The following is a 27,036-nucleotide window of genomic DNA, read 5'->3' on the forward strand; positions in this document are numbered from 1 at the left end:
ATTGCGCATCACCGTAATAACACCTTCTCGTTTATTTTTCTTATTCTGTTTGATTTCTTTCTGTTTGGCCTCTTTCCGCCATAACCGGAAGGAATCAAACATGGCCGGCCTAGCTTTCTTTTTAAATAATTTAGCTTCCAAGTTATCTAAAATGGCAGTCTCGAAACTACCATGAGGTGGCCAACTAAGGACGCCATCCTTTTTAGTGTAACGAACCCAATATTCATTATATACGATAGGACCCACGCCATGGCGACTATAGAGCTCATAAAGCGGAGTTCCAGCCGGAGGTATCGGACATGAATCCTCCAGCCGGGAATCCATACTGCAACATTTGAGAAACCCAAACAAAGTACTACGGCCAGGCATCGTGCACACTAGCCAAGTATACAAACTTCAAGGGCTATCGGGTTACGATGTCCTCGCAAAAATGCAAGACCCTCGGTTTTTGGCAATTGCAATCGTCAAATAAAACCCAACAACTAAGAACCACGAATGCTATGGAACCATGCAAACAACAAAGCAACACTGGGAGCGACCCACAAATACTTAACTGAGAGAACAATGGCGTCACCAGGAAGGCCCGTCAATCGTCTCGCCGTACAAAGGACTACGCCAGGCGCCAAAACAGGTCGACAGTCAGGGCATCGGTCCGTCGCAGCCGTCAGGAGGCGGGGATCTTCGCGGGAAAAGACGTCGGGCCACTTATTTCGACTACTGGATCGATGAAGCGGGGTGCACCTTCCCTCGGAGATTTCACACGAAGTTCCTCACGATCGTCGGGCTTTGGACCGGTACCGTTGATGTCGCCCAACGTTGGGCGCCAACTGAAGGACTGGGTTATTCTTAAGACCCAGCGGTGCCAGGGGACAACACCTGAAACCTTCGTGGGTTACCTGTTCTGGCGTACCAAACACAGAGACACGGGACACTTCCAGCGACGTCAGAGATCAGCGTTTATTACTGCAGGGATACAGAGGTCACAAGAAGTACACAACGTGTAGGTTCTCGGAGACTGCTTCAAATTCGTAGAAGTGGGTCGCTCCATTTATACACGTTTTTGCCATAGCACAGTATGGCGAACAAAGGTTACAACTCAGTTCCCACAACAAACTTCAAAAGGGACGCGTTCATGTTTCAGGAGGCCGGAACATAATTACAACAGTCTTGCCGGTTCCCAACTATAAAAACATATTCCCTCCGTAATAAACACATTTCCTCCCAACCATAAACGCATTAAGGAAGGACGAAAAACAGAATGCAGGGAAAGAACGAGGATGCACAACAGGTTAGAAAAGAGTATTAGGGGCAATAAAGGAAACTCGATAGAGGGTTCAAAGACCTCATGTCTAATGTATGCGTGACTGAAACAATAGACTGGAGCGGCAAGATGGGCCTTGAGCGGGGCCATCTGCCTCACTCGTGTCATTCCCCTCATCGTAAAAGTCACCTCAAAGAAACACGTGTCCTTCGTACTAGCTTGAAAGTCCCAGGGTCACGAAGCGGACAAAAAGCCCGTTCGCTGGCTACCTAAGGGCAAGAAACAAAATGGACGCTGTATCTAAAATGGAACCCGAGGGTTCGGATAAACGAACCCAAAAAATGAGGCGAACCATACGTGGCTGTGTTGCGAAACTTCGTACACCCACTATACTCGTCATTTGCGGTTCATAGATACCAAACTCATCCATATTCGTCACCACTCAAAAAGGTGCCGTCCCGTCTCACACGGAACCTCACCGTAGAGGGAAATTACTCACTGGACCCTATGCGTTTGGGAACATGACATTATGCTTTTTTGTTGTTCAGCAATAATCTCTCAGCTGGTGGATTTGTTTGTGGGAAAGAAAAAATTTGCCAAGTAAGCGCAACACAAATGGCACCCGCTCACCAAAGATTACAGTCTTCACTGCAACTAAAGTTAGATATATGCAAGGGGATCGATTTAGATATTGAGAGTCACTGTATTGGGGTAATCATAAAACATGTTATGACAGAGCTTTACAACTACAACAATGTAACAAAATAGCTTTATTTTCACCTAATTCTATACCTAGGTAGGTGTTATTTAAAAGGTTTGCAACCAAAGCACTGATCCTCAGAGAGATACCCAATACTTCACAAAATGCTTGACAATTTTTTATCACATTCTCATAAATTGAAGAAGCATCCCTGAGCTCGTAGGTCATTACAATAAACTAGTCAAAGAAAACACTTTTACCCATAAAAGTGTAAGAAATTATTTCAGTGCTCCAAAAAAAAACAGTTTCAAGTGAGATGACGTTTTAATACTAAACGTCATGTATCCACAGCAGATCCACAGTGACTCCCTAGCGACATTGGAAGATGTCCCTCATCAAAGGGATCTAAAGATCCTGAATACGAAAGGGAGTTCCCCCCAGTTAGTAGCTGTATGGAACTCACCATTCTTAATTTGTAATAATGCCCCTGGAGAAGAGAGCTTGTAGTTCTAATGCCCTTTTTCTTTAACAGCACAGCTGTAAACACAAGCAGGGAGGCATTTGGAACAACGTGTTAAGGTGTTTGTAAGAAATTGAATTATTATTTGGGGTTGGTGGTCTCTCACCCCAAGAAATAACAACATTGCTTGTGAGGGTGAACCCTCAAAGTCACTAAATTAATCTGAGCTCAATCCCCATGAAGTTTATGGCTCAGTGCTGACGGGCTTCAGTTAGGGTAATGTGTAAAGTATTTATGTACAACCAAACTAGTAATGAAATCAAAATACCAAGCAATATAAATCCCAAACCAAATGATAAAGTAAAAATTAATAAACAAAATAAGAACAACATGACAAAAATCAAAAAAGGGAAACCAGATATATGAATTTTTAAGTGTTAAGTAAAAATAGCACCAAAAAGAACTAAGCACCAATGGAGGTCTATGGAATCTGTAGAGCATGCGTGACCTAAGCGCAATTTGAGGCCAACCGTGATGGAGCCTGGGTCAGAAACACCAAATAGATTGGTCCTGGTCAAAGTCTGGGAGTCAAAATGTTTTAAGTCCCACTTCAGCATGGACATTGTCACTTTCTTAAAGAAGAATATTGAACTTTCTTCAAAATTCCAAAGCAGAATGGGACTTTGTCACTTTTCGAAAGGATACATTCTCCCAGTGAATAACGCCACTAAAAATGTAGCCTTCATAGTGGAACCAAAGGCTGGACACCTCAAGTGGATTGATCCCACTGGCACTCCAGAACTATGGATCTATGGATTTTTTTATAGTCTCCCCGTCTGAGAGCGTTGATACACATTGCTACCATATAATAGGATGGCCATAAGAAGATATTAATGGCCAACATTTGGCTGGGGAGACTATAAAAAACAGAGTAATGCAAGTGCGCAGCTGTTCTTGACATTACGCTCTAGTCTCAGCCGCAGGAGTGAGCTGTTACGGGGCCATTATCTGTTCCAGGGGTACTTGCTGCTGCTAACTCAGGGACACTCATTGCTGCTAATTTTCCTTTGCTGCTGCTAGTTCACTGACCGGATTTCGGTCTTTTACTGTGTTTATTGTGTTTTTATCTGTATTCTTATCCGCATACCCTCATTTAAAAACAGAATTCACTCACCTGCCGCTTGAGCGGGATCTTTCTCTCTCCTCCAAGTCACGAGCGCCATCTTGGATCGATCTAGATCCTATACTTTGAGCGCCATTTTGCAACGCGCATCAACGCTCTCAGACGGGGAGACTATAAAAAACAGAGTAATGCAAGCGCGCAGCGGGCGCGCCACAGGCGCGCCAGAGGTGCGCCAGAGGCAAGCCCGTCTGCGCCCGTCCGCGCTCCGGACGAGAGCCGGACGCTGGACGACGAATGCGATTCCAACAAGGTACGCCATGTGTACTCTAAAAACCACCTAATAGAGATAGGCAGGAGAGAAAATAGTGGAACTGTTGCTGCTAGTGATTTTAATGGCAGTGCCAGTGAGATCAGGGCAAACACAGGAAATTTAAATGCCAACATTCATGGCCATCTCAACTGTGGATTGATCAACAGCAGATCCTTGGTAAAGCACTATTCCGAAATAGCGTTACTAATTGAGAACCTTAAGCTAGACGCTCTGTTTCTTACAGAAACTTGGATTAGAGCGGACTCCGCAGTCGAAATCGGACTTGCTTGCCCGGAAGGATTTAAAATTGTACACAAACCCAGAGACGTGGGAATGGGAGGAGGGGTAGGGCTGATTTTCAGGGAGGAATTAAACTTCACCCTGTTGCAAGTGGACAAGCTAGAGGGATTTGAACTGATGGGCTTCTCGCTACAGGAAGCCAGGGGTAACCTTTTATCAGGCCTACTATGCTACCGCCCTCTGGGGAGTAAAACCTCACAGCAACCCCTTCTGGACACCATTGTTAACCTATCCCTATCGCATTCTAACATGATCATCCTGGGAGATTTTAACTGGTGGGAGAATGTTAGCCTGCGAAACCAATTGAGAGATTTGAAGTATATATGCCATAATCTAGGTCTTCAACAACTAGTTAACTCCCCGACACATCAGGGAGGGCATATACTCGACCTCTTATTTGCTAACGAGTCAGAGGTGGAACTCTTAGACATTTTCCCCCAAACCTGGACGGACCATTACTTGATACATTTTTCAGTACGGGCAGATGTATCTCCTGCCCAAGCCAACATGGCCGGGCTATTTCGGAAAGGGAGAAATTGGGCTAAATTAGCAAGGACTGGCGCACTTCCCACACCGCCCTCGAAGAGCCCTTTCCAGAGCTCTAATACTGTGGAGGATAACTATAACATATACCAGGAGTACATCACCTCTGCACTGGATAATCTGATCCCCATGAAAAAAGTGAAAATAAGAAAGAAAATCTCAGCGCCTTGGTACACTGATGATCTAAGACAATTAAGATCACAATGCAAAAAAGCTGAAAGGGCATGGAGGAAGGGGTATGCGGACAGAGATAAGGCTACTCTGAGGTCAATACTAGGCAGATATAAATTACTTATTCTGGAAAGTGAAGCCCAATTCTTTGCTCAATCTATTCTGCAGGCCCCAAATGGGATTACGGAGCTTTTCAGAATAGCAAAAACCATCTCAGCCCCAACTTGCCTGGAGAACAGAGTAGTCCCCTCACAAAAGCTCTGTGATGAGATCGCCACCCACTTTCAAGATAAAGTGGCAAAAATTGTCGACCGTTTTAAGGACAACGAGGCGACCGCCCTCAGCCCCGGAGAAAACCCAGTAACAAATGGGAGCTTGGCTCAACATAACCCTGTGACTGCCTTTCCTACTATGTCGGCCCCTATTTTTGACTCCTTGGTCAGGAGCATCTCCTCCGGCTCACCCCTTGACCCCTTGCCCCAGAAGATGTGGAAAACATACGGCCATCTAACCTTCCCGTGGCTGTGCCAGATCTGTAACCAATCACTGGAAGCCGGACAAGTGCCGGCCACATGGAAGCAGGCTGTGGTTTCCCCTCTTATTAAAAAACCCTCCTTGGATCCCACTAATCCAGCCAATTTCCAACCTATCTCCTTGCTCCCTTTCCCTATTAAGATCCTGGAAAGGGTCGTGAGCAGATCTATCTCGGAATTCCTTGAGGAGCATCATCTGTTAGACGTGGACCAGTTCGGCTTTCGCCCTGGTCATGGGACGGAGTCTGCTCTGGTCACCGTGCTAGATAATTTGCGTATGCGGGCTGACACCGGGAGCACCGCGGTGCTGGTGCTCCTGGATATGTCAGCCGCATTCGACACAGTGAGCCACCCTATCTTACTGGAGCGACTGGAGGAGATAGGAATAAAAGGCCGAGCGTTACAGTGGCTCCGCTCCTATCTTGCGGAAAGACAGCAGGCGGTAACGCTGGGACCTTTCTCTTCAGAAAAATCTCCCGTGGCCTATGGAGTTCCACAGGGCTGCAGTATCAGCCCCATTCTTTTCAATATATATCTGCATCCACTATTTGCGGCTATTAAAGCATTTGGGGTTGAACTAGTAAATTATGCAGACGATACACAGCTGGTATTTTCGCTGGAAGGTAAACAGGCGATGCCTTTAGAACAGTTTCAAAACTGCATGCGCCTGACCATAGATTGGCTGAGGAATAACTCCCTGCAGTTTAATGCAGCAAAAACTGAAGTGATGTTTTACTCGCCACCAGGGCAGAGTCATCACCTGGCGACTGAGTTCAGGCTAACCCCGGAGGAGGCTCCACTGGCTCTGGCAGACTCCATCCGGAACCTCGGCGTCATGTTTGACAGCAACCTTCAATTAGATTCGCAAGCAAACAAGACCGCCAGTGTGTGTTTTGGGCTGCTGCGAGTACTCCGCCGAATCCTTCTGTTTTTGCCAGACAACTCACGTGCTTTGATTGTAAGGAGCACAGTGCTCAGCAGACTGGACTACTGCAATGCCCTATACTTAGGAGCCCCCCAATATATCTTGCAGGGATTACAGAGAGTCCAGTCTGCTGCAGCGAAGCTGGCGCTTAACCGCAGTCGCGATTCTTCCTCCACCCAGGCGCTGCGTGAGCTCCACTACCGATCAAAGAAAGAATTCATTTTAAGTCCCTATGCCTTGTCCACAAAGCTATGCACGGGGAGGGTCCGGCCCCTCTGCAGGACAGATTCTCACGCTATTCCCCTCCAAGAAAGTTGCACGCCTCTAACGCCAATCTACTGACACAACCTAGGTTCAAACGTGCCAGGATGGGTGGGAGGGCCTTTAGTGTGGCAGGAGCTCGTTTATGGAATGAGCTCCCTTGGAACATCAGACAACTAGACTCCTTGTTGGAATTCAGGAAGAGCCTCAAGACCTGGCTCTTCCCAAAAGCCTGATTGCTGCTTCTCTCCTGTAGCATGAGTAGTTGATTGTTTTGTCAGAGCGCCAGGATACCCGTAGGGTGACAGTCTGCGCTATATAAGTGAATATACAATACAATGGATAATTCTTGCTGGATCTTTTTTAAGTCCCAACTCAGAATGGGACTTAGTAACTTTTTTGGGTTGCAGAGGTCTCCGCGAAGGACAAGGATGAAATTCAATCAGTTACTTCGGGACTGCCGGGGAATGATTTTCCCAGTAGGCCCACTGAAGCTCCGAATGAAAAGTTTTCAAAAGTTTCCAAATTTTCTTCCAGTGCCTAAACAACCACAGGGGCACACCTCTAAGTCCTCCAGGACCACCGTAAAAGGTACTTAGAGACTTCCAAGGTGTCAGGCAGAGGGCAACAGCAAAGTCCATTCCACGTCCATTTTCTACTGGTCAGCTGGGCACTTCAGGGAAAAAGGCTTTTGTAACTTGTTCCTTATAGTAACAAAGGAGGTCAACCAAATGACCCCTGGAATCGATTTCTTTGTCCTGGGTACAGGAGGGAGCATGTCCAGTCCTTTTGAGCTCCTCTCAGGTCAAAGATAGCAGCTTCAATCCTCTTCTGATCTTCTTCAGGCCTAGAAAGTATTCTGAGGAGTGTGCCATGGTGATCCCCATTTATGGCTGGCACTAGCTTTTAGGTGGCGTGCCTCCTGGCCATTCCCTAATCAGAGGGGTACAACTTTCCAAGTCCTAGCCTACCTAATATTTCAGTAGTCCCTGTTTTCCTTATTGCACACATGCCCAAATTGCAGCGTGCCAGGTGAATTCCAAGATGGCCAAAGCCTTTACCCACACTGAACCTAAGGGAGTGTACAATTAAATCTACTAGCGTGTTCCTGACAAAGGTTAGATATATATATATACATATTACCTACTGGCGGTCGCCAGTAGGTAGTTATAGTTAGGACCTATTACCCATAGGAAATCAGCAACATTCTATTTAGAATAACTTTGGCGCCGGTTGATGAATCTTCGCGGAATTTTCAAAACACGTGGCCCGCTCCGGTCCGCTCCTATCCTGAAAGTCTCAGGGTGATTCGTCAAGCGGGGGCCGAGAAACAAAGGGGGTCCCAAAACGTGTTTTCCCCATGCAATTTTCCATAGGGACCTTTAGTCGCAGCTACAGCCCGAACTGCTGAACGGAATTATACCAAATTTGGCAGAAAGGTAGACCTTGGTTCAGAGTCGTGCCTTTTGCTTAAATGGTGTAAATCTGTTCAGTAGGTCCTGAGAAAATCAAAAGTAAAATCACATATATATCTGGGCGGAGCCTATCCACACATCTCATCGTGAGATCTGATTGGCTGTCAGCACTTCATCCAAGAAGTGTTGGCAGCCATCTTGGGACCAATATACATGATAGCACTTCATTAAAAAGCATTGCAGTTAATAGAAGGTTTTAAGACTTTAGTTACATTACAAATCATTTGTTGATGGTACCATACTCATTTTAGGAACTGTGGTATGTTCTAAGGTGATTTTACCATGTGAAAAAGCCTTCTGTTGGGATATCATGAATCATGTTTGAGAGAAAACTATTTTCTCATGCTTTTTCCACAGAGCTTTGGAAGGTGATCTATAAGCTAAACTGAGAGCATATTTTCTGTAAATTCACATTATCTTTCTCAGTCATGTGAGAATGAAGTCTGACATTCTCAGTAAAACATGTAAATCCAACAAGGGCAGAGACTGTCAGTTGATTCCTTTGTGTTCTACTGCAGCTTCCCAGAGTGTTCCAAAGAACAACTAGATCTTGATGGGAATAAAGTGGTAACTCTTAAAACTTTTAATTTAAAAAGGAACAAAATGAGGGGGTTCATTATGCCATAGAAAGTATGATTATTGCTGCAGAAAGAAAAATTAGGGCACATTTTGAGTGACTTCTCAAATCCTCTTCTATTTCATTAAAAATAATTCTGACATTCAGAATGAAACATGCACTTTCAATACCAGCAGCAGACTTCCCTGGTGAGCAGTAGCTATACTACAGTGATCTAATGAGCAACTAGAGTGCTAACATTCTGAATTTATGGCAAATATGTGACACATCTGAATGCCTTCTTAATGGAATCAAAGTAAAAAACTGAAAGTATTCCTACTGAGGAGACTGTAGTAAATGAGGAAATTAGGACAATTCATAACAAATAAGTCTCCCAAGATGGCCACCAGAGACAAAAGAGCCCAAATGTAGCACAAATATCACCCAGATGTAGCCCAATATAGCCCAATGACAGAATGTCCCAGAGTGTTCTAAAGAACAACTAGAGCGCTAACAGTCTTACTTATGACAAAAGTATGGCACACCTGAAACCATCTTGATTGGATTAAAGTGGTAACACTTAAAACATTTAATTTGCAAAGGAACAAAATGTGGGGATTCATTTTGCCATAAAAATTATGATTAGTGCTGCAGAAAGAAAAATGAGGGCACATTTTGACTTCTTAAATCCTCTTCTATTTTATAAAAAAAGTCTGACATGCAGACTGAAACATGCACTTTTACTACAGTAATCTAATGAGCAACTAGAGTGCTACCATTCAGAATTTATGGCAAATGTGTGACACATCTGAATGCCTTCTTGATGGAACCAAAGTAAACAAGCATTGAAAATGCAATAGGTCTCGCCCTCGTTTAAGTTAAAGCAATTCTGTTTGTAATTAGGTGGCTTTTTAGCTTTGCTTTTATTAGTGTTTTTCAAACTTTCATGTACATAACATGCATATGCATGCATATATGTATATGAATGCATGCATTTATATTTGTATTTATATAGATATGCAGATTATATATATGTTTATATATGTATGTATAAATATATACATATATGTAAATGCATATGTATATATATGCATATATATATATGTGCATATGTGTGCGTGTAGAGAGAGGTAGAGAGGTAGAGGTAGAGAGTAGTAGAGAGAGAGGTAGAGAGTAGAGGATGAGTAATAGAGAGTAGAGAGTGAGTAGTAGAGAGTAGTAGAGAGAGTAGCAGAGAGTGAGTAGTAGAGAGAGTAGCAGGGAGTGACTAGTCGTTTGAGTAGTAGAGAGTGAGTAGTAGAGAGTGGTAGAGAGTGGGTAATAGATAGTGAGTAGTAGAGAGTGAGTAGTAGAGTGAGTAGTAGAGAGGTAGTAGAGAGTGAGTAGTAGAGAGTAGTAGAGAGTGAGTAGTAGAGAGTGAGTAGCAGAGAGTGAGTAGCAGAGAGTGAGTAGTAGAGAGTGAGTAGTAGAGAGTAGTAGAGAGAGTAGTAGAGAATGAGTAGTAGAGAGTGAGTAGTAGAGAGTAGTACAGAGTAGTAGAGAGTGAGTAGTAGAGTGAGTAGTAGAGAGTAGTAGAGAGAGAGTAGTAGGGAGTAGTAGAGTAGTAGAGATTGAGTAGTGGAGAGTGAGTAGTAGAGTGAGTAGTAGGGAGTAGTAGAGAGTGCGTAGTAGAGTGCGTAGTAGAGTGCATAGTAGAGTGCGTAGTAGAGTGCGTAGTAGAGTGCGCAGTAGAGTGCGTAGTAGAGAGCGAGTAGTAGAGAGCGAGTAGTAGAGAGTGTGTAGTAGAGAATAGTAGAGAGTGAGTAGTAGAGAGAGTAGTAGAGAGTATTAGAGTGAGTAGTAGAGAGTAGTGGAGAGCGAGTAGTAGAGAGTAGTAGAGAGTGAGTAGTAGAGAGTAGTGGAGTGAGTAGTAGAGCATAGTAGAGAGTGAGTAGTAGAGTAGTAGAGAGTGAGTAGTTGAGTGAGTAGTAGAGAATAGTAGAGTAGTAAAGAGTAAGTAGTAGAGAGTGAGTAGTGGAGAGTGAGTAGTGTAGAGTGAGTAGTAGAGAGTAAGTAATAGAGTAGTAGAGAGAGAGTGGTGGAGAGTAGTAGAGAGTAGTAGAGTGAGTAGTAGAGAGTGTGTAGTAGAGAGTAGTAGAGAGTGAGTAGTAGAGAGTAGTAGCGAGTGAGTAGTAGAGAGTGAGTAATTTAATTTAAAAGGAACACAAGGAGGGGGGTCATTTTGCCATAGAAATTATGATTAGTGCTGAAAAAAGAAAAATTAGGGCACATTTTGAGTGACTTCTCAAATCCTCTTCTATTTCATTAAAAAATTCTGACATGCAGACTGAAACATGCACTTTCAATACCAGCAGCAGACTTCCCTGGTGAGCAGTATCTTTACTACAGAGATCTTAGAAGCAACTAGAGTGCTAACATTCCGAATTTATGGCAAATGTGTGACACATCTGAATGCCTTCTTGATGGAATCAAAGTAAAAAATCTGAAAGAGACAAAAGAGCCCAAACATAGCACAAATATCACCCAAAATGTGGGGGGTTATTTTGCCATATAAATTATGATTAGTGCTGCAGAAAGAAAAATTAGGGCACATTTTGACTTCTCAAATCCTCTCCTATTTCTTAAAAAAATTCTGACATGCAGACTGAAACATGCACTTCGAATACCAGCAGCAGACTTCCCTGGTGAGCAGTAGCTTTACTATAGTAATCTAATGAGCAACTAGAGTGCTACCATTCAGAATTTATGGCAAATGTGTGACACATCTGAATGCCTTCTTGATGGAACCAAAGTAAACAAGCATTGAAAATGCAATAGGTCTCACCCTTGTTTAAGGTAAAGCAATTCTGTTTGTAATTAGGTGGCTTTTTAGCTTTGCTTGTATTAGTGTTTTTCAAACTTTCGTGTAAATAACATGCATATGTATGTATATATGTATATGTATGCATGCATTTATATTTGTATTTATATAGATATGCAGAATATATATATATATGTTTATATATGTATGTATATATATATTCACAGAAAAAACCATAGGTTTCAGGGGTGTTATAGTTAGCTGGCCATTTCACTCGTACAAAACCAGTTTTGATTTTGACAGCCTAGATTGTAATCAGGTGGTTAGAATTGAAACCGACGATGTCGATCAGAAAGCATCTGACCGCGCTTTACGACCGTGTTATAGTAAGCTAGCCATTTCACTCGTACAAAACCATAGAAATTCCTCCGTTATAGTTGGTTCTGCCAACTATAACTCGCGTGCCCGCAATGCACTGCTGATGATGTCACATATTGCGTCATTCATGACATGGTCAGTGACATCACTGATGACATCACTGATGACATCTCAAATGACATCACTGATGACATCATCCAGTGAATGTGGTTTAGTTTGAAATTTAAATACGTATTATATATATACCAATCTGTATTGAAGATCGAGTGGATATATAACTGTCTGGATGGAGGATTTAGTAGCTGTCTGACTGTCTATTTAAGTGAGTGATTAAGAGTGTCTCACTTAATACATGGATTAGTAACTAAACTATGTGAGTGTGTGCAGCACGGTCTCTGTTGTCGTATAACATGCTGCATCAGTTGGTCACTAACTACATGAGTGTGTATATTAGTTATTGATTAGTTGGGTGAGTATTTGTATGGGACACTGAGTTTGTGTGTGGTTGGATGGGGTGTGTGTAACTCTATGCATAGATGTGTGAATGGTTGATTGACTAGGTGTATAGGTTTAAGAGTGCATGTGGAAACAGTTGTTTGGGTGACTGAGTGTATTTATTTGTGTGTTGGTGAGCGAAATATATGTTTTAGTTGTACATCTTCAACAAAGTAAAAAAATAAAAGACATTGTATGTGAATGTTGGTGTATATAAATAAGTATGTGTAAGAGTCATTGATTGTGAGAGTAACTATATGAATGAGTGTATAATTGTAATGGTGATTGTTTAACATATTAACTATGAGTTACTATGAGTTTGAATAAATGAGGTGTTGTTGGATAATTGTGTAAGTGAGTAAATGTAAGTGTGATTAATTTTTTTCATGAGTGAGTAGGATGACTGCATAACCTACTAAGATGACTGCTGATGTGTCAATGTCTATATATGTGTATAAGTGCATTTGATAGTGTTCTATTAATTAGTGACTGCATGTATAAATGATTCTGTTGTTGAATGGGTGGTTGTTTGTGTAGACTTAGGAATCAGTGAGTGGGTATGTAGTAACTGGTATTGGTGTGTCAATGGTTTCAAATATGGTACTCTGTATTTTACAGTGAGTGATGAAAGGTTATACTAGTGTATGATGAGGTGTATCAGATTGTCACGTGGATGATGTCATTTGAGATGTCGTCAGTGATGTAATCAGTGATGTCATCAGTGATGTCACTGACCATGTCATGAATGATGCAATATGTGACATCATCAGCAGTGCATTGCGGGCGCGCGAGTTATAGTTAGCAGAACTAACTATAACGGAGGAATTTCTATGGTTTTGTACGAGTGAAATGGCTAGCTAACTATAACACGGTCGTAAAGCGCGGTCAGATGCTTTCTGATCGACATCGTCGGTTTCAATTCCAACCACCTGATTACAATCTAGGCTGTCAAAATCAAAACTGGCCAGACATTCTGGCTGGCTTCCGACGGGCTCAAGGAGTCCGTCAGCCAGTTGGAGACCAGCCCGTAATCCCAATAGGACGACGTATCTACCGTCGGGATTACGATGTCGGTTTCCAACAGCCTTTCCATGCCGGTCTTCCCAACATGGAAAGGCTGTCAGAAAGCCACTTTGGGTGCCCCTAGCAGGGTCCCCTTAACTTGGGGGCTTACAGCTGTGGGCCTGGGGGCACCTATTGTGCCCCCCCCTGTAAACACCTGCACCTTGTGGCAGGCACCTTGAGATGCCTACCACAGGGTGCAGAGATTTACACAAACTCCCATTTCTCGATGGGAGCTTGTGCTACAGGCGGTTTACAGCCGTAGCACAAGCTCCCATAGAGAATCGGGAGTATGCTACCACACTGTGTGCAGTCGCATCGTAATGATGTGGTCGGGACCGCCGACCAGAGGTCGGTTGGTCCCTATTCGGCGACGCTGTTGGTCGGAGAGGCCCTTAGTGTTGCAGTCCACGGGCAGCCTTTAACTTCCAGGCTCTGGGTACATTTTCTAGTAGAGATGTTTAAGCAACTTTTAACAGTCAGTTGGGACGACTTGGCTGCATGGACTTGAATGCTGACTGATTAGTGCAATAGAGAAAACATAGGTGAAGAACCAAGGAAATAGGGAAAGAAAAGTTATGCAAGACTGTGATGTGACATGAGGAATGATAAAGTGGAGGAATGGTTATACCTAAAAGAATACATCAAGAAATTATAGGAATAGCTATAGAGGCCCCCGGCACTGAGACTTGTACCTGTACCAATTGCTTGCATGAAAGACAAATACACATAATAGTGATGTATTCACTGTAGAGTGTGAGCAGTATTGGGAGGTGGGGGAATTGGAGAAAATTATCCTATGCCATGTACTGTTGAAACCATTATGCTATATAAGAGCTGTCACACTGGAGTTCTGATGCAGAGTACTGAGCCTATGCAAATCAATAAAGAACATTAGAAAAAAAAAGTTGAAGAAGTGAATTAGGAAATGGAGATAAAACTATTTAGACAAGGCAAAGCACAGAAACGTTACCACTGTTTAATAGACGTAAGAGTTCTGAGTCAAACAATTAGGAGGTCCAGAAAATGATTTACAAAAAAACTGAGGTCACCACACCACAAATTAAAGGTGGATTTCCTACAGTGTTACATCATTGTTTTCATGCCCACCTTTACGGTAGTATCTTAGGGCCTTATTACAAGTTTGGGGGTCTGACCGCCTTATGACCGTGTCCACCCCCACCAGCCGCCCATGGTGCTGGCGGTCCAAAGACCTCCGTATTATGAGTCGGCCATGGGACAGGCAGTGTATCGATGCCTGTGCATTTCGACTGCATTTGTGACGGATGCACACATATGCATGATATATGTGGAAAAATACCATCTACCCATTACCTGGGTTTGGCCCATAAGTAGGTAGTCCTGGCAATGGATATATGTTACTCACCTGTAGATTGCCGCACTCAGGGTCGTAATCCTTGGGGTGACGATCATGCTGTGAAGTGGGGACCTGAAGAAAGGGATCCACATTGGACTCTGCCTGGAAAAAGAAAGGGGTGAGTACGCACCCCAAATCCTGTGTCACCGACACCTTCGTGTTTCGCTCGTGGAACAGGCAACTCGTAATATGCATGGCTGTGTTGCTCCACTGTACCGCCCTATGGCGTCTGCCGTTCCGGATACAGAACCCAGTGGTCTGCTGACGGTCTCGGAGTTCCAGCTGTGGTCTTGGCAAAACCGATCTGCCCAACTCGTAATACGGCAGTTGAACCACCGAGCTCATCGCGCTCGGACCACCACTGCCAATACGGCAGTCCATGGGATCGCCAAACTTGTAATAAGGCTCCTACTACCTTCTTAATGATGGTCTTTGTTTCTGGGCCATGGTGTACATAGATATATTGATCTAAAAGCTCTGCCTTCCATAAAAAATCAATGTAGGGTTTTCATTTCAAAGACTACATTTCCTTGAGGTCACTGCACACAGCATTGCTGGCCTGTGAACAGGTGAAAACAGTGCACATGCAGCTGGAAAGTTCTAATCCATAGAGATGACAAAAAATGCAACTGATAATTAATGAACTTTCAAATAGCCCTTTCGCTTCAGTCAGCATTTTACTGGTGATCAATGGTCTGATTTTGATTAAACTTTTTAATTGGACAATCAAGGGTTAGCAGCACTTCCTCGTTTCCTGGTCTAGAATATTTAGCAATGAAAACGTGTCTCCTACTCTACAGCTGTTTAGCAGCACACACCCCACTCCTGTTTCACTAGGGTTTCACTGTCTTGTGAGCTATAATTGCTTACCACTGTACTCTTGTGTCCTTCACTGCTACTAGTCCTTAGCCACCTCTCTTCAACTTCCTTCTCTTTTCTTCATTGGGTGGTGGATTGGTAAATTTGTGATTGGAAAGCATTTAGGTTTGTTGGTGAGCTTGTCTCTTCAGTTTAAATATGTTCTGATTAAATGGTAATCCAGCTGTTTAAAATGAACATGATATTATTAGTTTAATTAGTTTATTGGCGGCCAAAGACTGTTTATTGTATTCCTTTGTTTCTGTTAAGCATTGACTCTAAATTCCCCCTGACTATTGCGGCTTTGTATTAAGTTCTTCAATTTTTGCAATTGCAGCCAACTGAGATCCTGGGTGGTGGATAGTATCTGTGGTCCTACTGACGATTCAGTTATTTTGCTCAACCAACGTGAGTATTGTCTTGAATTGCCTTTTTATAACATGAACAACTTTGTCATCTGCCAAGGTCTTTGCTAAATGTCTTCAAAGCGTATGAGGTAAATACAACATTGCTGCCAGACAAAATGTCGTAACAGTAAGGGCCTGAGTGACAACTCAACAACCATTGTTGTATATGTGACTGTCATATTGCCTGATACAGCTTGTGTGTGGTATGTAGTAGCAGTAAAATGTAGGCTGAATCTTTCCTGCATATTTGTTTTTGATGTGTGCTGGAACTCATACTTCATTGCTTAGCTGGGGAAAAATAAATCAGGAGCCAATCGATAAACTAAGTGCCCCCTAAGAGGGTCGATGAGGACCTTTAACAATTGGGTCTGCACATGAGTCTCAGGGTGGTCTGTCTGCTGTTGTCAGGATAAGCAGAAGACATCAACGAAAGGGGCGGTGTAAGTACAAGAAGAAACAGGCCAGAGGCCCAAAGTGTTCATCAGAGACTACTACAAAGTCAGCCTGTCCTTCCTTGTGGGAGTCTGAGGGCAGCCGATAGGCCATGGAGTCCATAAAAGCTATACAAAGGGCCAGGGTCATTGTTCATTCATGAACAATTGTTGTTTAGATTGGTATCAGTTCTAGTCAAAGCAATGCGAGTACAGGTACCAGATTGAACGTAATGGTTATAATCTTCTAGATATATGGGGTTTAGGCACAAAGGTAGTTGTGAGTCTGTTGTCTACAGAAACCTATTTCCAGTTATAGATTTGCCTTGCTTTTTACTGTACAAGATCCTACTGAGGTTAAAAGCTTGATAGATAAACAGTGGTGTCATGATGGATGACTGTGTGCATAATTCAGACCATTTCAATGATAGAGCAAGATTCAGTGGCAACCAGTGTAAGGAGATTGTTCTACTATGTTGCCAATGTTTGCTTTTACATGCTCAATGTAAAGACTGAAGATGATTTATGCTGGCAGGATGTCATTAGCCAAGGCACTGATGAGAACAGTGGCTCGGTTTTTGAGCCATCCATCAACGTCCATTCAAGTTTTCAAATTGTACATTAATATGGTGTCATCCACTATGTCAAACAGTGCTATGAGTTGCAAGAGGACAAGTAGGCAAAATCTCCATCACCTAAGATACAAAGGACATTTTCTTGACCTGTAGAATGGCCACTTCAGTGCTACATCCTATGTGGAAAGCCAATGCATGAATCCTTAGGAGACACCTTCATAATAATAATAATAATAGGTTTAAAGTAACGTATAGCTAGGTGTGATAAAAAAATCTATTCTTGTTTTTTTTTTTAAACCTTAGAAATTCACTGAAAAAAACAAAGGTTAAATTAACATTATAGTTAGGTGAATATGTCAGTGACAACATTAATGTTTTGAACAAAAAAAACCTGCAGCTATTCACTAGTTACAGATAGAAGAGCTAACTATAACTTGCGCCCCCATCATGCACTGCCTATGACCTCACATATTACATCACTCATGACATGTTCTATGACATTATTTACGAAATCACTGATCATCTATCAAGTGTGTTACTTTTTTTTATAGTTTACATAGTGGCATGAACTCCCATATTACATATCTACCTAATTTTGTACAGCCTGTGTCCAGCTAATGGGTGTTAGTATTTACAAAATGTATGTACTCCTAATGTATCTTAGGTGTGTAGAGGTGTTGAACACGTTATAAATCTTTGCATTGAAGACTAACTATGTGTGTAGGAGACAGGTGATTACTTGCGTTCAGTATGTTCAACACAAGATTTTTGGCTCTGCAGAAATGTTTTCCAACAGGGAAATTATTGTATGTAAAACAGTAAGTATTGTAAGCAGCCTTAAGTTATTAGACAGAATGGACAATTTCTGCATAACATAGAAGACCGTGTACCAAGTATTAACCTATGTATGTGTGCTTGTTTTGCTGCAGAAAATGGGTTATCTGTAAACTTTTCACCACAGTATGAAGGCTGCAGACACTATGATCTTCAGCATCTTCAGTCCGTGGTTATTTTAAGTGAAAAGTCGCTCTTTGGACAAGTTTTGCACAGACCGTACACTGTTATTAGTAGATAATTTTCAATACTCACTGGTGTAGTTCTAATAAGAATTTCACCGTCTGCATCCAGTGTGGTACAGAGTAAACTCTCTCCATAAAGTAAACATTGTTAACAGTACCCACTTTTCTATTCATATCCACTTAATTTCTCAGTGTAGGTTCACTGACTGTCAAGGGTTTGATACAGGTAAAGATTGTCTATAGTAGGGCATTAGTTATGTAACAGGGCTTGAGTATCTGGAGGAACTTGTTTTTCCCTAAACAGTTGTATACAGATTGAACACAGTGTGCAGGATACGTTACACTTTCATGTGTGGTTCATAGTCAACATGAACACGGCTACCCATGAAGTATATGGTATAGGAACAATGATGCACATTACACAAGCATGCCTTACCAATGAGGGTTGTATGCCTGATAGCAGTAATGATGCTTCATTCTATTCTGAGCTATTTTGCTCTTACTTAAATAGGCCTAACGCTATACCTGTTTATAGAGCAATGTGTACAAAGGAAGCGTGGATAATAACATCACTGATGACATCAATTATGTCTTTTGAGATGTTATCAGCGATGTCATAATGTTATCAGCGATGTCATAAATTATGTCGTAGAACATGTCTTGAGTGATGTAATATGTAATTTCATAAGCAGTGCATATCGGGGGCACAAGTTATAGTTTGCCCTGCTAACTATAACTGGTGAATTTTTGTGCATTTTTTTTGTAATTCAAAATGTTAATGTGGTCACTGACATATCCACCTAACTATAACATTACTTTAGCCTTTGTTTTTTTTCAGTGAATTTCTAAGTGTTTTAAAAATTAAAAAAAGAGATCTTTTTATTGAACCTAACTATAGGTTACTTTAACCTAAATTTTTTCAGTGAATTTCTGGGTTTTTTTTAAACGTAAAGTAATATTTTATTTCCATACATAAAGCCAACCTCCCACAGGGCCTTATGTCTTTTAAATGGGACCACCCCTACCTGAGCTTCGTTAGGCCCATTAGGCAGGGAATTCCACCCCTGAGGCCTTATGTTTTTTCAAAGGGTAGTGGGGCCAAGTTACCCCCCTCCACAGGCTTTAATAGGCTCTGGGGACCCAACCCCCAGGGCCTTTTTCTTACCAGGGAGTGGGGCCAAGTGGCCCCATCCCCAAGCCTTATTAGGTCCTGGGGACCCCACCCCCAGGGCCATTTTTTAAAGGGGAGGGGGTTCATACAGCCCCCATCCCGAGTCTTTAATAGGATCTGGGGACTCCATCCCCCAGGGCCATATTATTTTAAGGGGTGCAAGGCTGCGCTGCCCCCTTCCCTGACCCATCCCCCAGGGTCATATCTCTTTTAAAGGGGAGGGGGTCCACGGGACCCACCTCCCCGAGCCTCATTAGGCACTGGGGACTCAAGGAATTATTTAAATAATAATTTAAAGTCCAACTTAAGTGTAAACTCTGATTTTATATTATTATTATGAAGACAACACTTAGAAATGTGTCATTTTCCTGCTTGAGTCAAATGTGCCTTTCTGCCAGCATCCACTATCACATGAGTGGTGAATGGCTCCTCTGTGGTGAGATATGGATTGCTTCCATACAGTAGACAAAAGGCTTGGGTGTGGAGGGTTGTTTTTCTTCCTTGAGCAGGATGACTTGATGGAGTGTGTCGGCCCCTTCCTGAGCTTTAAAGAGTGTTTATTTACCCTGTCACTGGAAGATGAAGCTTACACCTAAGCCTGCCTCCCTTTGTCTTCCTAGACAACTGAGCTTCACACCTAGTGGGGAGAAGGCTACCTTAGAACTGGTTTAGAGTGACCACAAGGGAGTGTTTGCTCATTATCATAATCACAGCAATGGGCACAGGGAGCTTTTATCAAGAAGGGTTCTGCCATGTTGGATTTAGGTAGGGAAGGGCACTATGGGTTAGTGTCCATTAAAACAAACAGGAAGTGCTGCAAAATGGGTCTGGTCACCACTGGGAACTTCTATCCCATGGTTAGGGAGCAGCTAGGTGTTTCCCCCACTGACAGGCTGAAAATGGGCATAAAAGTGGCATCCCCAGTACGCATCTCAGAACAAAAAAGCGCCGCACGTGAGGAAGATTCAGTTATGTTTATAGCTTATACCTCAGCCACTGTCTAGATATCAACTGCCAATTCTCTCTTGGGTCCCTCGGAGAGTCTGCATTGGAATTCTGGGCTCCGCAGAATTCCATGGACATAGGCCAATCCCCACAGGCTGTTAAGGAGAATGTCACACTTCTCCCTCTTTATACAATAACAAAGCTATTTAATAACAATAATTTGAAGCATGAAGATTATTACAGTACTAACAATAAGTTTCAGAAATAGCGAAAGAATCACTTTGGAACACTGCTTGGAATACAACACTTACATAGAAACAAATGAGGAATAAAACGTCCCTGCAAAATGAACTACTTCCAAATAACTATATGACACTCAGATGAACTCAGAAAAGCATGAAAACTTCTATTAGAAATATGATCACAGTATTGGACCTGATATCAGAAACCATCTTAATTTCTGGTCATCTTGAGAAAAGATCCACAAATACTAAAATATATGTAGAGCTCTTTTCTCCAGTCAATGGCCCAACTATATCCATGGCCACATCCATCCAAGGTCCTTCAGATAATGGACGACACACCATAGGTGGGTGTATGACTTCAACACCTTGTCACTGGCTGCACACGATATACAATCTCTGACTACTCTCTCCACTGCTCCATCTATCCCCAGCCTCCAGAAGTTGAGACGTAACCTCTCTTTAGTATTGGTGTTGTCGAAATGACCATCGTATGCCAGTTTGATTAACCTTAGATTGCTAAGCGGTAATAATTTAGTACTTCTGAACAGACATTCATCCAACTCAGACAATTCCTTCCTGACCATCCAGTACGGTCTAACCTATTCCTCAGCTTTCCCTTGTGTGTCCCATCCCTTAACTAGTTTATCTCACACTTTTATTAGCCTGGGATCTGCTAGTAGTTCCTGTTCCCAATAATTCTCTTTAATGATACCCCCGGTTATTACACAGTCATATTCTTTGGGCAAATCCACATCCTGACTGTAGTTTAGTTCACAATCATGCTGTGTACCTCTTTCCTTCACCAAGTGTGATAGACAATCAGCAGCACCATTTCAAACCCCTGGAACATTCTCAACATCAAAGCTGAACTCTTGGAGATTTACCACACACTGCTTGATTCTACTTAAGATCTTCATAGAGCCTTTCTCTGTAAATACTTCCTTAAGCGGCTTGTGGTCCATTTTCACCTTAAACATGGTTCCCCAGATGAAGTCTCTAAATGTATTAAGATCCCAGTATACCGGCAATGCGTCCCTCTCAATCACAGAGTACTTGACTCCGACCTGTCTAAGTGCTCTGGAGGCATAGGATATTGTTTGTTCACCTAAATTATCTATCTGCAGAAGAACTGCCACTAAACCTTTTTAGCTTGCATCAGTTGCCACTATTGTTGTTTAGGGGCAGGAAATATTAGGAAACCTTCCTGATCTAAGAACCAATTAAACTAGAGGATCAAATGAATATGAAATTAGCGTTTAAAAAAAATGGGTAATCGTTTTCTCCCTAGAATCAGCACCATTTTTGAATGCTTCCACTTCAGCAAACGTTCACTGCAGAAGTGTAGAAGAGCATGCGTCAGTATTTAGGAAACTAACAGCCACTTGTAACTTTGGCGGTAGGAGTGATGAACAGATCAGAGATCAATTTTTATTACATTGCAATATAGAAAAAAATCAAGTGGAAACTGAAGAAAATAATGTACATGTAGTAAAAAATAAAGTGCACACATATGGGAGGAAAACTGACAGTGACTGCAAAGTGAGGTGTTAAAGATGTGGGCATACTGGACACCTGGCAAACAATGAAGATTGCCTGGCTATCAAAACCCAATGTAACCAAGGTGGAAAAAAGGACAATACATGGCATGTTGCAAGATTGGGAAGTCTGTAAAGAAAATGGATAAGAAGGATGTAAGATAAATTTGTGATGAAATTAAATACAGATGTCAGATACTAACCTGAATAATCCAAAAGATTAGATGACAGAGATGTAGAAGTCATGTTTGACTCTTGTTCTAGGTTAACGATTATTTGAAAATGTATTCAATCTAATGCACAAGGGTCAAGTCAAAGTTCATAAAATGGAAATTTTCCCAGGAGGTTACAGAGGGCAACCTTTAAAAATGAAGGGTTACTTTCTTGGAAGGTTAGAATACAAGAAGAGATATGCAGAGAGCAAAATATATGTCGCCGTTCATGGTGACAGTTTTCTAGGCTGACATGTACAGAAGGATTTAGGAGTATTTCTCAATCCCAACTCTAATCCACTAATTTTACTGCAAAACATAACTCAGTTGGAGAATGGGAATTGTAAAATTTAAAAATTATTTCCTCAAGTCTTCTCTGACAAGATGGGTTGTCTTAAATATTTTCTACACAAAATACAACTAAATGATAATTCCATCCTCGTCGCCAATTTGAAAACGTAGATGAACGCTAACTAAAGAGCCACACATGAGGAAGATTCACTTATGTTTATTGCTTACACCTCAGCTACTGCCTAGATCTCAACTGACAGTTCTCCCTTGATTACCTCAGAGAGGCTTCATTGGAATTCTGGGCTCCCCAGACTTACATGGACACGGGCCAATCCCCACAGGCTGTGGAGGAGGATGTCACAGACTGCCTTCTTAACTCAAGAACCTGAAGGAATACTGGACATGCCTGACTTGAACCCAGTACCCTAGATGCGAACTGACTCCAAGGGTCAGTTGGCTAACCTGTTTGAGCTACAGGAACACTGCAAGCTTGTAGAGGCCTTTCCTGCAACTGTCCAGCTGACCAGGTCCAACTGGACCTGGCCTGGACCCTGCTGCTAGCCACTGCTGGAGTGAGTCTTGACCCCCAAGTGCTGTCACCAAGGTCCTGAGCCCTTGGCTGGTGTCAAAGCGTATTCCTCATAAAGTTTCCTGATGCTTGGTACTTAGAAATCTTTTCCTCTTTTTTCCTAAATTAGTTTGGGATTTATCTTCTGTAGTGTTTTATTTTTTTGAGTGCTGCATGAATACTTAACACATTGCCTCTAGGTCAGGGGTACTCACAAACTTTCTCTCGGGGGCCAAATTTACAGTGTGGTTTGTGGCCGAGGGCCGCACCGGTGGGGGCGGGGTCAGTGGTGGAGGGGGCGGGGCTAGAGCAACAAAAAAACCTGACCATGAGGTTGAACACAGACCCCTGCAGCGGACGCATTCATCCACTGAGCCACCAGGCCCAGCATACACACACACATATGTATACAGTTCATTGGGGATTTGTCCATCAGAAGAACCGCACTTGAACACAAGCTGCTTTTCCCCACAAGCTTTTATTAGGTATGGTTCGTCGCGCTTGCCTGTAATTATTCACACCTGACTGAGCCCGACGCGTTTCGATGACTCTCTTCCTCAGAGGCTCACACAATCAGTAGTATGCGAATGAAAGTTCCCCGAGTCCTTGTTTGGCAGTATATCGTACGCAACGTGCTGTCTCATATAAAGCAGCCCATTTGGTCATACGACATACTGTCAAACAGGGACTCTCTCTCTCCCGGTCTCACTCTCTCTCTCCCGGTCTCCCTCTCTCTCTCTGTCTCCCTCTGTCTGTGTCCCTTTGTCTCCCTCCCTCTCTGTCTCCCTCCCTCCCTCTCTGTCTCCCTCCCTGTCTCCCCCTCTCTCTGTCTCCCCCTCTCTCTGTCTCCCCCTCTCTCTGTCTCCCCCTCCCTCTTCCTCCCTCTGTCTCCCTCCCTTTGCCTCCCTCTGTCTCCCTCCCTTTGTCTCCCTCTCTCTCTCCCTGTCTCCCTCTCTCTCTCCCTGTCTCCCTCTCTCTCTCCCTGTTTCCCTCTCTCTCTCCCTGTTTCCCTCTCTCTCTCCCTCTCTCTCTCCCTGTCTCCCTCTCTCTCTCTCTCTCTTTCCCTGTCTCCCTCTTTCTGTCTCCCTCTGTGTCCCTCTGTCTCCCTCCCCCTCTGTCTCCCTCCCTCCCTCTCTCCCTCCCTCTGTCTCCCTCCCTCTCGCTGTCTCCCTCCCTCTCTCTCCCTCTGTTCCCTCTCTCTGTCTCCCCCCCTCTGTCTCGCTCCCTGTCTCCCTCCCTCCCTCTCCCTCCGTCTTCTACATCTCTCTGCCTCTCTCTGTCTGAGAACTCATTGTCCTTGTGACGAAAATTAAACATGCACCCATTCTAAAACCCGCCAAGTTCTACAGGCCATGCTGACCTGTAAGTGGTAACTGGGTGAAGATTAGATTCTGTGTGCTGATTTTTGGCGTCATCGGTGATCTTTGGCAGTTGCCAGCCCACAAATACAAGCCCCCTGAATATGGGCCAAACGTACTTTAAAAATATTTTACTGTCATTTTTTTTTGTAAAATGGAAAACAAGCACAGTCCAGCAACATCAGTGGACAATTAAACTATGCTTCATTTCCCATGGTTATTCACATCTTTGCTTGGAGCAGTATGTGGCAAGAAGGAATATCTATGTACAATCAGTTAACCACCTGTGTGGCAGCTCGGGATGAGACAGCTTCCCGGGCCACAGCCGCACCCGAGCACTTCACAGGTCTTTAAAAGACCATTTGCATGTTAATGAGGCCTCGCTGTTTTTCACCCCTTCTAAGAGGCCCTGCAGCGCCACTCTGCCTATTGCTTAAAGATTCAGCCCCCCCCTCCCCCGAAATCAGCTCCACTCTGCCTATAGCTTAAAAAGATTCAAGCCCCCCCCCCCACCCCCGCCGCCGAAAATCGCGAGGCACTGGTTTTGCGGATGTTTCTTTCATCCCTTACCCAGTGAATGCGGCCCCCGAGGATTAACAACAGGCGGAATTGCAGTTGATTGCCAACTGTCTGTTGTTTTACTCGAGGGCCGCATGGAAAGGGCTGGCGGGCCGCAACTGGCCCGCGGGCCGTACTTTGAGTACCGCTGCTCTAGGTGATACCTGGCTTCTTTTTGCGTCAAGCTAACAGAGGCTTAAGCTTGGTTTTATTTAGTGAATTTTGTAGTTCACCCCGACAACTGATAACTACCCCAAAATGTAATATGACAAAATACTAAACATGTTTAATATAGTCCTATAATGCCAGCATGAGATTCTGATGACATCATTTACACACTGCTTAGCCTTTGGCACCTGAATGGCAATATTGGACAATTTTACAAGGTTACCCATGTTTTCTTTTCAATGATACATAAAGTTATGTGACAATTAAAGTGGCCAAATAAAAATAAAACATGTATTACTACAGTGCAGGGTAAAATTCCAGTTTATCACCAGAGTACAGCAGAGCAGACTAGAGAACCGTGGGGGGCCTACGCTCTTAGTTAAGTCAGGATGTTGAATTAGGATTCCTCTTGGACCTTCTTTGTGGCCTGGAGTTTGGGTGCAAATAGTTTTGGTATCTGGTTTTCACTTTGTTCCCATAATGGGACTATCATAAACAGCACTGCCCGCACCCTCCCCTCGTCAAATTTTGCAGTGGTACTTTCCTCCCGGGATGAAATTATGCGGCTAAGCTAGTGTGGGAGGGGTAGCACTGTGCACAAAATGGTTGAAAACCAGGGCCGGCTTTAGCACTGGTGGCGCCCAGTGCGACAATGTTTCTTGGCGCCCTCTCATGACCACCTCCGCCACGGATTCCCTCCCTAACACCCTTTAACAGCCTCCATAACCTCTCTCTCAGATGAATTTAATTAATTTTATAGCGTCACTGATAAAAGTGAGGAGTGTCGGAGCACTTTACATAACACACACATGACACAGGGACTATCAATCGTAGGTGTGTAAATCAGTGCATAGGAAATGTTACATAAAACAGAGGAGAACAAGGGGTGGAGTCACATATTATCCATACAGGTAGGCAGTATAGTGGAAGAGTATTTGGGGGCATATTATCAAGAAAGGGCGTTAAAATTATCGCCGCTTTAGCGGCAGAAAACTGCCGCTAAACCGGCGATAATGTGCTTGGTAATATGCCGCAGAGAATTCCCATAGAAGCCCATGTTGACACCAGAACATGGGCTTCTATGGGAATTCTCTACAGCATATTATCAAGCCCATTATCGCCGCTTTAGCGGCAGTTTTCTGACGCTAAACCGGCGATAATTTTAACGCAGTGCTTGATAATATGCCCCTTGGTCTGGAGTAGCACAAACTCTGAATTTAGGATGTAACACAATGGATTGGGGATCTCTTTAATAACAAGTACTGATTTGTACCCAAATGAACCCTTTTTGCAACATTAGAATAATGAAAGTCTGAGGAAAAATCCATACTCTCTACTATATACCTTGAAGTCTGCACACAGTTTTTTGATGACCGTTAATAGCTCACTGTAAACTGAAACTAACAAAAGGAAGTCTCTGACAAAAGCAGTAACCCACTGACCTGTTTAGGATTACATTCAATTTGTGAACTGCATGGTACATGTTCTTTGCAGCAGGCATATTAACCCTCTGCGCTCCCTTACCATGAATCAAAACTTTCACGAGTCAAAAAACTTTGGCTAGACAAAACTCTGATCTCACCAGGAAGAACATTAATCACCGGAGTTTTCTTGACATACTAATTGTTGCCTGAAAATTGCTGGAGGCCAGGAACGCGCCAGCAGGTGATTTTAAGCACAATATAAACTAGCAAGCAGGCACCCCCATGTGGAGTCAGAACCCGGTGCGGTGGCACCGGTCGCATTGCCCTAGAGCCGGCCCTGTTGAAAACTGAAGACATTATTTCTAATGTAAAACTCTTTAAGTGATAATTGCGCGCAAAAACTCGCCTGATACCAAAAAATGCACATTATTTGAATGGGGAACTTTTGCAGAATTACTACAATGGTATGTGTATGTGGTTTTATACAGCAATGATCAGACCAACCTGAGCAGCAGAGAACTTTACAAAGGAGATATATAC

General features: G+C 43.1%; 1 protein-coding gene across 1 annotated transcript in view; it reads left to right on the plus strand.

Annotated features, from left to right (window-relative positions):
• Window positions 1-27,036, plus strand: part of RAB27B (RAB27B, member RAS oncogene family) — a 692,526-nt gene that overhangs the window by 243,777 nt on the left and 421,713 nt on the right. The window contains exon 2 of the mRNA XM_085629967.1: window positions 15,927-15,997. The gene's annotated coding sequence lies outside the window, so the exon portion shown is untranslated. The remainder of the gene's footprint in view (window positions 1-15,926; window positions 15,998-27,036) is intronic.

Source organism: Triturus cristatus, chromosome 2_1 (genome assembly GCF_964204655.1).
Source record: "Triturus cristatus chromosome 2_1, aTriCri1.1, whole genome shotgun sequence".
Lineage (NCBI taxonomy): Eukaryota > Metazoa > Chordata > Amphibia > Caudata > Salamandridae > Triturus > Triturus cristatus.